The sequence below is a fragment of the Natator depressus genome, chromosome 2 (assembly GCF_965152275.1).
Source record: "Natator depressus isolate rNatDep1 chromosome 2, rNatDep2.hap1, whole genome shotgun sequence".
Taxonomy (NCBI): Eukaryota; Metazoa; Chordata; order Testudines; family Cheloniidae; genus Natator; species Natator depressus.
This window is the reverse complement of record NC_134235.1, coordinates 90,017,182-90,031,019: the sequence shown is the minus strand read 5'-3', so window position 1 is coordinate 90,031,019 and position 13,838 is coordinate 90,017,182. Positions and strand designations below refer to the sequence as shown.

Below are 13,838 nucleotides of genomic sequence, written 5' to 3'. Positions count from 1 at the left end.
GAATTGTCTGCGGAGGCAGCAGGCTGACGATTTCCAGGACTACAGTCCCCAGAAGGCCTTGTAGGGGAGCATGCGCAGTGTGAACAATCGGGCCTGCAGGTGGTGGGGGTCTGGGGAGCAGCTTAGTACAAACACGTTGCTTGGAGGCAGGGCGAGGCCGCTGTAATCAGGTCCCAGCGCTGCCCCCTCCCCCCAGAGTGTGACCCTCTGGCTCCGGCCTTATGGAGCAGCGGCCTGAGCGCAAGGTACCGACCCCCGCGTTCTGCCGGCAGAGGCGGGGGGTGCGTGGGGCTTGGGGGTCCCGGGTCGGCGGGGAGCGAGGGGCGTGACCCCGGGCAGCCTGACCTGCGCCCGCGCGCCCGCCCCCCGAGACTGCGCTTCGGCCCCAGCGGTGCGGGGAGGAGACTGGCTGCGCGCCGCCGGGGGCCTCCCGCCTGCTCCGCTTCGAGCAGGCCCCACCAGCGGAGGCGGCTGTGTAAAAAGTGCTTTTGCCACCTGAGCTGTGCTCGCCCCTGCCTATTTCCGTTCCCTCCGGGAAACCAGCCTGGGTGGGCCTTGCCTCTTCATACTCTCCTGCAGCTGCTTTCTCTGCGAACGTGTTGCGTCCGTGTAGCATGCTTTTTATGTGAATAATTTCTAAGTTCGTAGGATGTGGCTTCAGCTAATGCAACTAGAGAGAGTCCTTCTCAGGCAAGGACGGGAGCCTCAGATTTGAGAAATCCTCTTCCTCTTTCAGGTTCTCCTCCTCCCATGTTCTGCTCCCTGCTTGTGTGTGTGTGCAAGGAGGCAGCAGGAACCTGCCTACCGAGTGTTTGGGGTTTTCTTTGCTCCCACCTTGTCTCAGCCAACCTCCCTAGTCATCCTGGGACCAAAGCAGAAAGTAGCTGACTGAAATCAAATCAGATAGGGAACTTTGTGTCAACTTTTGTTCCAAAGTTGCTTTGGGGAACTCCCATCAGATGTCTGCTAAGGACCACATGCAAGACACCAAAATGATATAACATTCATTCATAATAGACTAAAGATGCCTCGTGGGGCTGCAAATACACCTGTAGGCTTGGCTCCCCCTTGATAGGGCTCGCTGCCTGCCCTCAGTGGGAATGGGATTCCTTGCTGGTCTCTGTGTGCCTTTGTTGCAGAATTAACCTGAGCTCTTGCTCTTAGTTGTTAACATGACTCCTGTCATCAAACATGCACAAATCTCCGTGAATTTGGTGCTTTCCGTCTGAGCTAAATGGGCCCATGTAGGGCTATCGACTATAATACTGGGATCTCTAACTCAAATCACCACATGGGCCACACGAGGACTAGTATGTTGGCCCGAGGGCCATATCTCCAACACCTTTTCATATAAAGATACAAAAGCGCCCCACCCTTGTCTCCAGCCCTGCCCCCACTCCATCCCTTCCATGAGTCCCTGCCCCTGCCCTTCCTCTTCCCACCCCTTCCCCAAGGTCCCCACCCCAACTCCACCCCCTCCCTGCCCCTATTCCAACCCCTTCCCCAAATCCCCACCACTGCCCCGCCTCTTCTCTACCTCCTCTCCTGAGCGAATAGCTCCCCGCTCCCCTCCCCCTGGAAAGCGCTAAGTGCTGCCAAACAGCTGTTTGGCGGCAGGAAGCACCTGGAGGTAGGCAGAGGATTGGAGACGCGGCACGCTGGTGGGGAAGGAGGGTGGCGGGTGAGAGGAGCTTGGGGGCCACAGGAAATAACTCCACAGGCTGCGTGTTTGAGACCCCTGCTATAATCTGAGTGCTGCTTATACTGAGGCTGGTAACTTGCCCACTTTACGGTGTGGATATAGGCTAAAGTTCTGGAGTGCCACTGCTGGTAGTCCTTCAGTGCCTTCTCACAATTCCCTATATATCCAGGAGCATAAACAAGTTCTCTCACAACTCTAGGAGAGAACCATAGAGCAGGTCAGTTACTGAAGCACTAAGAACCATGAGTTGTGACCCCAGAATCTCTAACATCTTACACTAGTGTGAATGCAGCAGCTCAAGTATGGCTTTGCAAGTGTGACAGCTGTAACCCACAGTAGGCCAACCAGGTGATCAGACACAATCACCCAAGTTAACACTTCAGAGGCTTTGTCTACACTAGCACTTTTGTTTGTAAAAAAACACACACCTGACCGACATAAGTTTCACTGACAAAAGCACCAGTGTGGACAGCTCTGTCAGTGGGAGATGCTCTCCTGCCAGCATAGCTACCGCCGTTCATTGGGCATGGTTTAATTATGCTGGTGGGAGAGCTCTCTCTTGCTGGTGTAGAGCGGCTACATGGGAGACCTTACAGCGGTGCAGATGCAGTGGTACAGCGGTGTTGCAGTGAGGTCCATAGCGTAGACATAGCCAAAGAAGAGATGCTCTGACTTTCTCTTGATGGGGTATGGATACATCTCCTCCCCCATACCTGTCCCCTGAGATCCACTCTCACCCTTTGTTTTATAGGCTCCATGCATCAAATTGAGGAGGAGGGAGTGGTGGTGACACACCCAAGCACCACCTTCTCGTGGAGTCAAAATAAAATGTCACAGCAGACTTTGCTCATATTCATGATTTGATTGTTCCTCTTACATGTTTTGATCAGCAGTGAAGTAGTTAATGTTAATATCTATCATATGGCATCTGAATTAAAGTCCTGTTGAGGTGAACAGGGGCAGTTCACAACTCTTAGAAATTAGCATAGAATCATAGAATATCAGGTTGGAAGGGACCTCAGGAGGTCATCTAGTCCAACCCCCTGCTCAAAGCAGGACCAATACCCAACTAAATCATCCCAGCCAGGGCTTTGTCAATCCTGACCTTAAAAACTTCTAGGGAAGGAGATTCCACCACCTCCCTAGGTAATGCATTCCAGTGTTTCACCACTCTCCTAGTGAAAAAGTCCTCATGTGGCCCTTGTGGTCATTTGAGACCCCTGGTCTAGCTAGAATCTTGATGATTCACTATAGTGGTGGCTTCCTGATGTAGCTGACCCACTGAAAACATTTCCAATAGACTTTTGTCTCAGACTTTAACTAAGAAAATTATGATAAAAGCAGATACTCTGACTGGAGGGTCCCCTCTAATCATCTTTCTCTCACTCTGCCTGTTTTGTCTATGTAGAGTATTAGCAATTGCTAACAGTTGCTGTGGTTGGGGCTTCTAGGTGCTACTTCAATGCAAATAATAATTTGTGACCTCTTTATTCTCTGAATTTCAAGGAGATACTCTTTACTCTTCTACAAACAGTTCTGTACCCAATCACTCCCCACCTTCAATGTTTTTCTCAATTCTCACAAATTATGCCTCATCACACCTTCTGCCCATTTCATGATTCCTCACAAGAACACCGTTCAGTGCATGCTTAAGTTTTAGCTCAAAGAGGACTTATTGCTCAGTTAACCCCCCAAAACAAAAACAAATAAAGCAAATTTTGGGCTATATTGAACCTCCAATAATTGGCTATAAATGCAACTCAATGCAATTCTTTGGCTTTATTTTTAGGGGAAAAACAAGCCATCACTCCAGAGGTTGTGTAATATTTTTAGTAATATTTGCCACAATGGTCTGTATATACTTTATTATAAAATTTGTAGTTCAAAATCTCATTACTTAAATGCAATAAATTATACATTTTGAATGAAAACAGTACACTTTCAGAAAGTGGTAGGCTTCATGAGAGCATGTTCTCCAAAAATATGCTTGAAGAAGGTGACCTGTTCTTCACAATGTTCTCCTACAAGACAGGACAAAAGGCTTAGTTAGCACAAAATCCTATTATATTGTCCCTAACATCAGTGCTGTGACACTAAAATTCAGAACAAAATCAACTGCACCAATACTGGTGTTTAGGTTTTTCCTACATGGAAGTGGTTTTTGCTTTACTTGCTTATGTTTTTAGCTTTTTTTCATTAGAAGCAGCTACTATTTTTAAAGTGAACTTCCCTTTTAAGGCCTGTCAGCTGAATAGTCTTAAGTGGACATTTGTGTTAGCTTCTTCTGTTTTTAATGGTGCGACTGTAAGATTGCCTGTAGTGAAAACTGCAAGATCTGGGTATAGTTCTTCTAGGCTAGAGGCGTATGCAGCACAAATTTTGCAATAACTGGGAAGGGAAGTATTAAAGTAGTTAAATGGAAACGGATCGTCCTTTGTTTTGGGTTTAGGTTGAGAGTGTTACCTTGTGAGTCCAAAATTGTGTTGTTCACTAATCCATAATTCTATCTCATGTTCAAGTGATTTCACACAAGAGGAATGAGACAGCAGGGATGGTGTAAGTCAATTTTTTTATGCAGTTAAAAGTTTTGGTTGAGAATGTTCACTTAACTAATTATTTTGAAAGGTTCTTCTATATGCACACTTTTGTAAACTTGATATTGGGGGAAGGGCACAACTTAAATGTTTTAATAAACTTAGAGGCTGTTTGTTTATACCTTGATGTGTAACTTGGCTGTGTGCACTGACAAAGAAAGCAACACATGTATGGAATACAGAGAATGTTTGCTGAAGTTCTAAGTAGTAGCTGCTGTCTTAAGGGATGTCTGTACTGCAGCTTGAGCACAAGTGTGACTGAGGCCCTGGGTCTGCACTTGGGTGATGAGGTGATGTGGCAATGTACCCCTCGCTATTTTTAGTTCAGTGCTCTACTTGGGTTGGGAGGTGCACACTCACCTACTATGGCTACGCTGCAGCTAAAACAGCATGTTAAACACTGTCCTTTTTATAAATTAACTCATTTTTTGACTTATTTGGACACCCATTTATGATTAGACTCCTGCCACTCATTCAAGTTACAAAATTATATGCTAAATTACAAGTAATGACATCTGTCCTTTCAGGCCTCTTTCTTTGCCTCAAGGGAAGTGTCATGAGTTTTAAACACCTGATGAAAGGCTGGTGTGAATCAGTCTCATAGTAACCTAAATCTTGCCAGTGTTAGAAGCCAACTAGCGCTACAGGAATGTGTACAGTACGTTCCCCCCCCTCCCCCAAGTAACTTTACTGTAGCCAGGGCAAGTTGGAGTTCTAGCAGCTGTTGGTGGTCAAGCTAAACATGTCCATGTCAGTAAGGTAATGAAATCTTTAGCACGTTTTCTTTGCGTAGTAGACAAGACTGAGAGCCTAGTCAAGCCCAAATGCTTTACAGGAATTAGTTAACATGTTTAAGAGCTCTAGTGAACACACACAGCTTTGATCCTAATCAAGACATTATTCTTCCAGCACTAGTCAAATGTAAGCATCAGTCTTTAATTTTTCATATAAGGTAAAGTTGTTTGCCTTTGACAGTGCAGCATATTTTGAAACTAATTATATTCAGGGTTAGAGTGCTTGTTACTACAGCTTAGACATTTCATCTATAACTGGAATCATTTTATACATTGTGGGGGTAAGGCAGACCACATACAGATACTACCAGTTAGAACTATGGCCCTGCATCTCTCCCCCTTGAAAGCTAACAATTAACTTCCACCGCCAATGTTGACCCTGGGGGCATGCCATCTCTAGCCCTCTTCACAATCAAACCAGATGATGTTAGCACAGGTGTGGTGAGCCTGAGAAGGAACCAGAATTTACTAATGTACATTGCCAAGATCCACAGTAATACATCAGCTGCCTCCCACCCCCTGGCAGCTCTGCTGATCAGCACCACCTGATCAGCTGTTTCATGGTGTGCAGGAGGCGGGGGGGGCGGGGAGGGGCAGCTAGAGGTTGAGCACCCCCCAGCACATTGGAAAGTTGGCGCCTGTAACTCCAGCCCTGGAGTTGGTGCCTATACAAGGAGCTGCATGTGGCTCTGGAGCCACAGGTTGGTCACCTCCATGTTAGCACAAACATTTTAGCTGTCTTGAGCCAGTGGGGGTAATCTTCACTAACCAGGCCCCAACCTGCTGAACTGGAAGCCACTGCTAACTCAACCACACATTTACATTAAAGAAAGGCAGATACTAACTCAGTAATTCCATTTGATACCATCCTTTTACCTGGGGTGAAATTAGGGTTCTCTCGTAGCCTCTGATTTCTTTGTTCAAAGAACCTGAATATGGTATAAAAAAGCATGTTATCTGCCTGCTTTGCTGCATCAAGGAACTTGCGGGCAGAACACTGTCATGTCCTCCAACATCCCTGATGAATTGCAAGGCAGCCAGCACCTGGTGCTTGGATGATAGAACCTCTACTATTTCATCATTTGCGGTAGAAAGTCTCTGCAAAGCCAAGTAACAAGACAAAATTAAAGCCATAAAGTGATTATGGAGCGGTGGGTGAAATTCTGTGGCCTGCGTTGTGCAGGAGGTCAGACTAGATGATCATAATGGTCCCTTCTGACCTAAACATCTATGAATCTATGAATTATATTAATACTGTAATACAGCCTTATTTACAGTCACCTCTCCTATATACTAACTGTCTGATCAGGTACAATACCGTGGGGTTTTAGTTGTGGGGGAGAGATAGCTCAGTGGTTTGAGCATTGGCCTGCTAAACCCAGGATTGAGAGTTCAGTCCTTGAGGGGGCCATTTAGGGATGTGCGGCAAAAATTAGGAATTGGTCCTGCTTTGAGCAGGGGGTTGGACTAGATGACCTCCTGAGGTCCCTTCCAACTCTAATATTCTGTGAAATATAAATCAGATATAATTTAAAAGGCAATTTATTGGTTTATGGATCTATTTCATAGGTAGTTTTTACTTAACCCATGGGAAGAGCACAAACAGCCCGGGGGACCTGTTGAAAGAAAAGGCAGTAACCAATTTTTCTGAAAGTTGTATTTTTTTAATAAATATAACGTGGTAAGGGGACATGAATACAATGCTATAATAGTTGATTGCAATACATTCTGAAGTTCAAGCGTAATTCTGTAAGAATTCAGTAGAGGGCAGAACAAAACTTCTAAAGGAAAGAGCCCAGCATAGCTGCTCAGTATTACAGAGCAGGGATAGTTGAGCGGTTGCTATGGAGTTGGAATTAGCACCATCCAATAGAAAAGTAATTGAAGTAGTGTCTGCAGTAGCGTGCAGAAATGTAACAGCCCAGAAAGAGCTATGAAGACTTTTGTATGTTTTAAGAAGCTGTAGAGATTTAATTTAGTGTGATGTTAAAAGGTAGGACTAAGTACAATGTAAAACTTCAGATCTCTGACTCCTGTCAAAGTAAAGGCGGGGGTGGTATTTCTGTCACTTCTAGTTAGATGCAGATTAGCTAAACTGCACATCAGTTTAAAGAGTAATTGAAATGCTTTTTAAGTAAGTACAAACCTACTGTTTAACATCCCACGTCTTTAACTGAATACACAGATATAAAATACAGCTCTTCTATGTATATACTTTCTAATACCCTTTAGTTCAATCGCTAACACTTGAAGATCTTTAAGAAAAGCTGTTTCCTATTCTACTTAAGGTCTGTCTACACTATAAATACTGCTTTGTCAACAGACTCGGTTACAGCAGTGAATATTAAAATCTAGACATAGACTTAACTTGTCCAAGGCTTTATTATGGTTCTGTGATCTAGCTAAATCCCATCTATCTGCAGATTTAAACTATGTTGTGACCAAGCAAAGCAAGGTTAGATACAATAATGTAAAAAAGTTGGTGACCAGCCTCTGTTAGTGCTAGTACCACGGGAGCCGCACCAGTGCAGCGCAGTGGTGGGAGATTTAGAAGTGCCAGTGAAGACACGGCCACAAGTGGAAATACCACAGAGAATAAGGCCTTGTCTACACTACAGAGTTTTGTTGACAAAAGTTTATGCTGACATACAGCCGCTACTTTCATTAAACCACAGTTGCATGTCCACACTATGCCCCTTGTCTTGGCAGAGTGCATCCACACTAGCAGCGCTTACATCGACACTGAGAGCAGTGCGCTGTGGGTAGCTATCCTCCTGTGCAACTAGCAGCAGTGTGCTTTGGGAAGGGTTTGCAGTGCCACATGGGGCAGGTACAGCGTCAGGTGATGCAGATTTCTCAATCCCATTGTTCCATGAGCATCCTACTAGATTGGTAGCTACATTTCAACTGAAGCGGGAGTGGAGTGCAGGGGAAGAGTGTGTGACGGAGTGTGTATGTTTCTGTGTGCGGGAGAGACAGTGTGTGTGTGTGTGTGTTGGGGAATTGGGGAAGGGGAGTGTATATATGAGAGAACACTGCATGCGTTGGGACAGAGTGAGTGTGTCGGCATGCTGTCTCTTTAACTTCAGACAGCAACTGGAAGCAACCAGTCTTAAGGTGGGGGAGGGGAACATCCCCCATACATCAGCCCCCACCTCTCTCCCTGGTTGTGCACTGAGCAGCAGTCCACTCTCCCCTCCCTCCCTGCAGCAGCAGCCTGCCTGCTGCTGGGTTCCTAGTGCTGGAGAGTAGGATTCCACATTAATGATTTGCACTTTGCTGTGGGACAGAGCAGCATGCTCAGCTGTCAGAACTTCCCGGAGCTTTGAAAGGAGAGGGGCACATGTCTGTGTAGCTCTGTTCAGGGCAGCCGAGATCAAAACAGTGAGCAGAGACATCACTCATGATGGGCATTGTGGGCTACTGGGAGAGGCCTGTTATGGCAACATAACAAATTGTCAAAGTAGACGCTGACGTTCATCACTTTAACTTTGCCGCAAAAAGCGTTATGCCTCTCATTGAGGTGGTTTTATTTTGTTGGCAAAATAGGAGAATTTTGCCCCCAAAAAGTAGCAGTCCAGTATGTACACCTTCACGGTTTTGCCAGCAAAGTTGCCTTTTGCCTACAAAACTGTGTAGTATAAATATGGTTTAAGATTGTGGCACGTTATCCTTCACTGCTGCTGGAATGTGCAACGGTTTCCTATTGAATGTGGTTCACATTACAGAGGTTCCCAAACTTTATTGGTTAACATACCACCACCTTAAAAAACTGGTGTTCTATCAATTCGCTTCTCAGCAAGCTCATGTACTACAGTTTGGGGACCCTGTACAAGAATGTATGACTGTACCGGGTATGTCCAGCTGCCTTGGACAAACACAGTTGCTGGATTTTCCTAGTTAAATCACTTAGCAGAATAGTCAACACTGTCATATTTAAGATTATAGATTAATACCCAGTTAAAGACTTACTGATACTTCATGGAAAAAAGAGGAAAACATTGCATTAAAGAAAATGCTTTTAAAGGTTTTTTTTTTTTTTAAACCTAATTATTCTTTCCACTTCTATAGAGGGATATTTACAAGAAAAACTGGATGTCTCTTTTGTTGGTGGGAGTGGTGGTGGTATAATTCTGCTGGCAATAAGCAGCAGAAAGGGATGAATTTAAGTTCTTTAAAATCTTGTTTTCATGTTAGCATTAAGCTGTTTTGGCGAAAATATTGTATTAGTAGAAGTCTTCCTAAATATTTTTGAACACTTTAGTGGGGCACCACTAGACTTTGCAAATGAATGTGGGGAAGTCACATCTTAGACTTTTGTTTGCATGTTTGTATGTTAGGATCGCTGGAAAGTTAAAGTGTTTGTCTAACCTGTTCTTAAAAATCTCCAATGATGGGAATTTCACAGCCTCCTTTGGAAGCCTATTCCAATGCTTAACTATCCATACAGTTAGAAAGTTTTTCCTAACATCTAACCTAAATCTCCCTTGGTGCAGATTAAGCTGATTACTTCTTGTCTTACCTTCAGTGGATGTGGAGGACAGTTGATCACTGACCTATTTATAACAGTCCTTAACATAATTGAAGACTTATCAGGCCTTTTCTCAAGGCTAAACATACCCAGTTTTTTAACTTTTCTTCATGGGTCACGTTTTCTAACACTTTTATTATTTTTGTTGCTCTCCAGTTTGTCCACATTTTTCCTAAAGTGTGGTGCCTACAACTGGACACAATACTCCAGCTAAGGCCTCACCATTGCTGAGTAGAGTGGGACAGTTAGCTCCTGTCTTATGTATGACACCTCTGTTAATATATACCAGATGTATTTTTCACAGCTATACATACTGTTGGCTCATAATTGGTTTGTGATCCACAATAACCCCCAGATCCTTTGAAGCCAGGGGTGGCCAACCTGTGGCTCCGGAGCCACATGTGGCTCTTCAGAAGTTAATATGCGGCTCCTTGTAGAGGCACTGACCCCAGGGCTGGAGCTACAGGCACCAACTTTCCAGTGTGCCAGGGGGTGCTCACTGCTCAACCCCTGGCATTTCAACAGGCCCACCCCTTCCCATGCCCTCCCCTGAACCTGCCATGCCTTTGCTTCTCCCCCTCCCCCGCCCCCCCGGCCCCGAGCCTCCTGCATGCCGCAAACAGCTGATTCGGAGGTGCGGGGAGAGAGAGGGAGCGGGGCTGGGGGGAGCTGATAGGGGAGCTCCTGACATATTACTGTGGCTCTTTGGCAATGTACATTGGTAAATTCTGGCTCCTTCTCAGGCTGAGGTTGGCCACCCCTGCTTTGAAGCAGTAATATTCCCTACCAGTTATTCCAGGGGTGGCCAACCTGTGGCTCCGGAGCCACATACAGCTCTTCAGAAGTTAATATGCAGCTCCTTGTATAGGCACCGACTCCGGGGCTGGAGCTACAGGCGCCAACTTTCCAATGTGCTGGGGGGGGGGGGGGGGGGGGTGCTCACTGCTCAACCCCTGGCTCTGCCACAGGCTCTGCCTCCACTCCACCCCTTCCCACCGCCTTCCCCCCAGAGCCTCCTGCATGCCATGAAACCGCTGATTGGGAGGTGAGGGGGAGGAGCTGATGGGCGGGGCTTCAGGTGGGTGGGAGGTGCTGGGAGCGGGGTCGGGGAGCTGATGGGGAGCTGCTGACATATTACTGTGGCTCTTTGGCAATGTACATTGGTAAATTCTGGCTCCTTCTCAGGCTCAGGCTGGCCACCCCTGAGTTATTCCCCTTTTTGTGTCTGTGCACTTGGTTTTGCTTCCTAAGTGTAGAACTGTGCTTTTGACATTATTTAATTGTTGATTTCAGACTAATTCTCCACTTTGTCTAGGTCATTTTGAATTCTAATCCTGTCTTCCAAAGTACTTGCAACCCTATCATCTGCAAATTTTAAAAGGATATAATACACTCCGTTATCCAAGTCATTAATGAAAATATTGAATAGTACTGGATCCTGCAGGACCCCATCAGTAACTACTCTGAGTGCAGTCTCTCTGGTTTTACACCCATCTTACAGTAAAGGTAACCTATAAAGCAGTGGTTCTCAAACTGTATTTTTTCCGCGGACCACTTGAAAATTGCTGAGGGTCTTGGCGGACCACTTAATGATCTTTCCAAATGTTGTTTGTACCATTAGCTAACTATTGTAAAGCGTTTTGGATAAAATTAACTTTTTTTTGTTCTACAGGTAAAAGCACATAACTCATATTTTCATGTCAGTAGTTTTAGCTTTCAAATGCGATGGATGTGCCCTCTCTCCCCCACCATGGCAACCCCTGAGTTGGGGCTGGGAAGGAGGGGGATCTTTCCCCGGCAACCGCAGCCCTGGAGCTGGGGAAAGTCGCCTCTTTTTCTGGCCGCCGCAGCCCTACACCTCCCAAATTCACCCTACCCCCTCTTCTCACCCCACTGCCCCCTCCCCGCTATTCCCCCCCAAGGTCACCACCTCATCACCTTAAATGTGTGTCCTCTCCAGGGTCCAGGCTCCTAATTAGTGGAGCCACGCCTGCGCGGCTCCACTAATTAGGTGGGTGGCCCTTCATGGTCTTGTGTCGGCCGCCAAGGCACACACCTTAGAGGGAACTGTCTGCAGACCACCTGAATGAAGCTCGCAGACCACTGTTGGTCTATGGACCACAGTTTGAAAACCTCTGCTATAAAGGACTTTTTAAAACTGGGTTTGCCCTGTTTTGATTCTTTAACATATAAAAGATATGTAATATTACGCTCGCACACACCCCAAAAAAAAAAACCCTTAGAAATATCGTAAATGTCAAGTGTAGACTTCCCTGGTTTCACAGCAGGACATGAAGGGTACAGGCTCATGAATTTGAATTGGGAACTCTGTTATGCTGTAATTGAAGTGTTATTTACATTTTAACAAACACAAATGAAAAATAGTTTTAATCAGGCCTTGCTACCCAGGAAAGATTTTTTTGGTCTAACCTAAAGTGTGAATTTGAACCAGCGTAGTTATACGGATATACTTCCCTACTCCCCAGATAAACACTCTTAGGCCTCATCTACATGGGAATATTTTTGGTATATCTTTAGATTTTATTGGTGTAAACTGCCTTGCATCCACACATGAATTATCTTTTTGTTTCATTTTGTGTTTTATTCTGCTATAATTAATCCACTTTGGATGTGACATAATTCTATTTCGGAATGAGTGTTATACTGCTATAAGATTCATGTGGATGCATCCCCATTTTGAATTACCAGTACTTCTACAGGTAGCCCTCTAACAGCTATCCCACACTGCATTGTTTCACATCTGGATTGGCCTGTCTCGTTATCTGAGCAGTCTCTGCTGCTTTGGAGTCCTCTCAAGACACACTCTCTCTCTCTCTCTCTCTCCATCCCTGGTTTAAATGACGGCATACACACAAGCACATCTGCTTGTAACTCTAGTTCAGATGCCAAGTCCATTACAGCCACTATGTCCAGTGCTTTCACATTGTCTCATCAGGAGATCCTGGACTTCCTTACTTTCTAGAGCAGTGGTTTTCAGCTGTTGGTCCGCGGACCCCTGGGGCTCCACAGACTATCGTAAGATTTTCAAAGAGGTCCGCACCTCCATTTGAAATTTTTTAGGGGTCTGCAAATGAAAGGTTGAAAACCACTGCTCTAGAGAGAGGAACAAGTTCAGTCTCATCCTTCCGGTAGTCACTGGAATGCAAATTTAGCAGCGTAAATGCAGGAAAAGCGGTACTCCCAGAACACGTGCCAGCACTGTGCCAAAGCCGTGGTCTTGTGACAGAACTACAAAAATGTCAAAGAGAGAAAACACCAGTCATATTGCTCCCAATATGTGTGCTGGACTGGATTTTTTGCTCGAGAGGCCGCCACAAAAAGTCAATATATGTTGGACAGTTTGGCCATGGCCCACGATGAGGCAGACATGCCTTCAGAAACTGCATAGGAAACTGGATCCCACGCAGGAGAAAATTTCCCTGGACAACCAGATCTCTTTGGTATGCCTTACTGCCATCCAGAGATCCATTTGGAGACACCACCTGAGACCCAGCCAGAGCGACAGAATGACAAGGCATCCTCATCCAGTAAGTATAAAGTGCTGTATTACAATTAGCTGTCTCGTTGTGCCTATTTGTGGGATTTGAAAACCTGTCTTCTGGATGCTGGGTTTGCACTGTCATGGCATGGCAGCTGGTTTGTCCTCTGCTTACTTGGCTTTTCTGCAGCCTCTGCATTCAAGGTGGCATCCAAGTTGGAAAATTAAACTACTAAGAGCATGTTTTTTTCCAAAAATTCGTACTGTTTTATCCCTAAATCAAAATGTGCCTCCCTACTTTCTCCTTGCAACTTGACTCAGGCGGTGCCATAGAAAAATGTTAAGACAGTCATCCAAAGTGGTTGGTTGTAGAAAAATAAAAAAAAAAAGAAGCGTACCAGTAAGAAATGCATAAAAGACCATAACTTAGTCACTGCTCTGAGCTCTTTTAGATTTCAGAATTTTCAAACATCTAAAATTTTAACAAGGTAAATTGGCTACTTGTGGTTAGAGGATTTATGCAGCAGGAGAAGAACAAGTGAGAAAGGACAACTAGGAACATGCCGAGGAGCTGTCAAGAGTGTATGGACCAGTTGGACAGAGAAATAGACTTGCAGGAAAGGATGTCGAATATGACCCAGAAGCAGATAAATTAGCTGGAGGACTTTGTTATGCTGTGCTCACATGGACAACACCTTAACCTAATTAATCCTATTGA

General features: G+C 45.3%; 1 protein-coding gene across 2 annotated transcripts in view; it reads left to right on the top strand.

Annotated features, from left to right (window-relative positions):
- Positions 1 to 83: 83 nt before the first annotated feature.
- Positions 84 to 13,838, top strand: part of FAM210A (family with sequence similarity 210 member A) — a 31,897-nt gene continuing 18,142 nt past the window's right edge. Inside the window, exon 1 of one of the 2 annotated variants that reach the window (XM_074944684.1) lies at positions 84 to 245. The gene's annotated coding sequence lies outside the window, so the exon portion shown is untranslated. Of the gene's footprint in view, positions 246 to 10,987; positions 11,128 to 13,838 lie in introns of those variants that run through there. The other variant, XM_074944686.1, reaches the window with a different exon arrangement.